The sequence below is a fragment of the Eucalyptus grandis genome, chromosome 11 (assembly GCF_016545825.1).
Source record: "Eucalyptus grandis isolate ANBG69807.140 chromosome 11, ASM1654582v1, whole genome shotgun sequence".
NCBI lineage: Eukaryota > Viridiplantae > Streptophyta > Magnoliopsida > Myrtales > Myrtaceae > Eucalyptus > Eucalyptus grandis.
In genome coordinates, this window is record NC_052622.1 from 40,811,255 (window position 1) to 40,815,586 (window position 4,332).

General features: G+C 40.0%; 1 pseudogene; it reads right to left on the reverse strand.

Moving 5' to 3' along the window:
- Nucleotides 1-467: 467 nt before the first annotated feature.
- Nucleotides 468-2,861, reverse strand: LOC104426447 (annotated as a pseudogene).
- Nucleotides 2,862-4,332: the final 1,471 nt, after the last annotated feature.

The following is a 4,332-nucleotide window of genomic DNA, read 5'->3' on the forward strand; positions in this document are numbered from 1 at the left end:
AAGGCATGACTGCTTTTGTTTGGTTGCATTAGTTACTTTTAGGAGGCCATTGCCAATGAATGCGGCTAAACCACATACGCTAATATTTGCTTACCGGAAACGTGAAACTGCTGGTATCGTGAGCTAGTACGAAGTTCGTCGGGGGAGAAACTGCCAGATCAATCACAAAGAACATGTTCAGAAAGTGGAGAAATTCGCTGAACACACTACTGAGAAAATATCGTTTGAATCTCCTAGGATCAAATCAAAACTAAAGCAATTTCAACTGTCGGTACCTAACTTGTGTTACTAAAATTCCCTATGAATAAAAATTCACGTGTCAATTTAAAATTCACGTGTTATATCACACAAAGCATTTAAAAAAAAAAAAAAAAGTAATAATCCTTATAAAAGGTGGACTTGCTCTTATACTCTGGAGGCTGACCAAAAGGGAAAACCAAAGGAGGCAATTTAAATTAATGCATACATTCCCAATAACATGTAAGTAAGTATATACTGCAGAAATTGGTTCAATCCATAGAATCTTAAATTACTGTTTACATATACTCACAAGTTGCAAACTACGAGTACTTGATGCATAAGAACACTAGTTTGATAATTACTTCGATCTATGAAATGTGCTTTTAATTTATATAATAAGCTCAAGATTCATCTTCCACTAGAGAGGAGAGAATCTCCGACAGAAGACATATGTGAAAATGCCTTGTCCGATGAAGATGGATCAGACATGATAGACCTACTAAAACCTTCGTGATACGCAAATGTCAATCCACTTTTTGAAATACCAAGAGATGATAACTCCTGCATCGCAAGATCCCCTTCCAAGTACTGCACTATTTGACGCATGCTTGGTCTCGCAGTTGGCTCAGATTGGGAGCACAACAATCCGAGTTGCAATACTAGCTCCACCTCCTTCGCCACAAAGTCCACCCCTAAATTCGGATCTCTTGCCTCTAGAATGTTGCCCTTATCCCAACAAGAAAACACCCAGTCCACCAATATCACATCCTCCTCCTCCCGAGCCTCAATCGGCCTTCTTCCACAAGCAACTTCAAGCAAAAACGCCCCGAACGCAAAAACATCTGTTCTCGTGGTGGCCCTGGCAGTTCGAGTGTTCTCTGGGGCAAGATATCCAAGAGTTCCCACCAAATGGGTGGTTTGAGGATTTGTACCGTGATCATATAGTTTTGCAAGCCCAAAATCTCCTAACCTCCCATTTAGTTCTGAATCAAGCAAGATGTTGCTAGCTTTGATATCCCTGTGAATCACCACTTGTTCCCATCCTTCATGGAGATAAGAGAGGCCATATGCGACACCTTGATCACCCTAAATCTTTGGCTCCAATTGAGGATCTCGTTTGGTTGGTTATAGAGGTACTTGTCTAGGCTTCCATTTGGCATGTAGTCATAAACCAACAGCAGTTCACCCTTCCGGCAATATCCGAGAAGTGTCACAATGTTCGATGACGAAGCCGACCAATACTAACAATCTCGGCAATGAACTGTCTCATCCCTTGCCTTGATTCATGAGAAATTCTCTTCACTGCAACCTCAGTTTTCGACGTGGGTAATAACCCTTTATAAACCCTACCAAATCCACCAGCTCCTAATAGTTCCTGATCCCTAAACCCCTTTGTGGCAACATAGAGATCTTTGTACTTGAACCGATGCGGACCGTACTCGTGCTCCCAATCTTCAAGAACCTCTGCAAATTTTCTTCTTTTTCGAATTGCATAAGCCATAGCAAAGACTAGAATTGACAGAAAGAACAAGCATATGAAAGGTAGTCCAGTAGTGAGAAGAACGGATTCCTGCTTCTTTTTCTCATGGGGTAATCTAGGAAGTTGAGACAAATCAAGCCTATGAGCTTGTCCATTTACCTTAAAGCTCCATCCGAGGATATAATGAGAAGTTAAGAGCCCACTGGTTGCGGAAGAGAACCCAACGTACATGGTCTCCTCGAAGATCGGCGTGAGACTGAAGGGCAGAGACAGAAGGGGAGTGTTTGGTTTGTCAACATTGACCGGAGCTAATGTGACCCTGATTTGTTTCTGCACACCATCATAATCCACCCAAACTTGCATAGGTTTACCACTAATCAGAGTCAAGTTTCTGAAGCCTTGGATGTCGTTTTCAGTGTATCCAGCAGGGAAAGATTGTATGGAGACGAGCCCATTGACATCGATCCCGACATGATTTTCGTTGATATCCTGTATTTCAGTGTTTAGAACCGTGTCAAATTCCACCGCCAAAATGTGGTTCGAGGCATTGCCATTGTTCGTTTCGTTGAAGAGACCAAAGTAAAAACCAGGCTTAGCTCCAGGAAATTCTCTACGAGGAGCTATCACGAAGGTGAACCCAGGACCGCCCAAAGTTGGATATTCAGGAATTATAGCGAAGATGAATGTGGTGGAGAACGAGTGAACAGCGCCATTGGATGAGTTCTTGAACGTGATGGGGTCTGGGTAGAAGGCATGACTTACCTTCTGTTTGGTCACGTTGGTTAACTTCAGGAGGCCATTGCGAGTGAGCACAGCTAAACCATCTAGGCTCAGATTCGCTGACCGGAAACCACTGTACGTGAAATCGCCAGTTTCATGAGTCGGTGCTGTGTTTGCCAGGAGGGAAACCGCCAGAGCAATCACGAATAACATGGCTAGAGGCTGAAGAAATTAGCTGCATACACTACTCTGATGAGATCATTCGAAGCTCAAATAATGATCCAACCGATTTGCACAGCATTCAATCGAATCTCGTTGCAATTTCGAGTGTCAATGTCCCAACTTGTGCACCCCCAACAAACCCTCAATTGATTGGTCCGAGTCTTATCATTCCTCTGTTGTGTGATTAGCTAATTGCTCCAAGTCTTGTCAGTAACGTAAAGTTTTGTAATTTGCCCGTCTTTGTACGCCATTTGCGCCATTTCAGCGAATGGCTGAAGTAGACCAAGACGTCCACTCACGCGAATTTATGATGTTTTGCCGTCTCGGGTAGGTAATGGACGAGTCAATTACCAATGGCATCCGATGCGAAACTGTGGCCGAGGAAGCATCACAACAAGATGAGGATGGAGGGAAGGACAATGCCCCCACAATTTTCAGCCGAGGGTTTAATATCATGAATGACTCTTCCATGGTATTAGGATCTGTATGGCAACATTCCAATTTTTCTGTCATTTTGTTCTTTTGTTCCTTGAAATAAAAATAAAAAAAATAGAGATTTGTTTAATATCTTCAGTTAATTTTTCTATTCTCTAAAATAAAAAAAGTGGGCAAAGAATAGATTTGAAATAGAAATAAAAATAGAAAAAAGTAACTTCTTGTTCCCAGAAATAATTTCTAAAAACAAGTTTTTTATTTCTTTTCTTTGTTTTTCTTTTCTTCTTCTTCCTCTTATAATCAGTCAGTAGAGACTCGTCGCCCATCGTCACCACCAATTGCCGCCCCTATCACCACTGTCAGTCACCGTTTGCCGGTCGCCGCCCAACAATTGGCTAGAGGAGAAAGAAGAAGAGAGAAAAATAAATAAATAAATAATCTCAAAAACTTACCAAAAAATTGAAAGAAATTCTACATCATAGAAAAAATTGTGGGTCGTACCAAAGACATTCTTGTTCTTTTTTTCTATTCTAGGAATAAAAATTTTGTACAATTACTAAACATGTTTTACTCAGAAACTAATCCAGGGAATAGAAATCCATGGAATAGAAATAGAAAAGAACTATTTATAATCCTCAAAAAAGAAATGTTACCAAACACACCCTTAGTACATGTAGGAGTAAAGCCTAATAATTCTATCTTAGAGAACGAATTTGGTGTGTTAAGTTGCATGTGTGAAAGATCCCATATTAGAGATTTGAGGCAATGTAAACTTGACTCAGAACTTATTGTAATGCAAATCCAAATTGATATATTAATATAGAATGATACTTAGATTGAGAAAGAATGCATCTAACAAGTTTGTGCATGTACACATATGAGTTGTATAAGAGATCTCTCATATTGGAAATTTGAGTGTGATGTGAATAGTTAATATTATTTAAGTTGACCCATAATTCATTGATGTAGACATTTAAGTAAAGTTAGGTCTAACTGCCTCCGAACACAATGGTCTTTGCTAAATTTTAATACCAATTGAATATGCGTGATTACTAAGAAAAACCTCTATGGAATGGATTATCCTCATGTTTGTGTACTTAATGGTGACAAGCGGGCAAACAATAACTTTTTATTTGCCGTATGCCAGGATTTGATGATATGTTTATGTTGAAAACATATTCTGTTGCTTTGATGGTCTCATATGCCCAGGGTGGACTAAATAGTTTGTATTAACC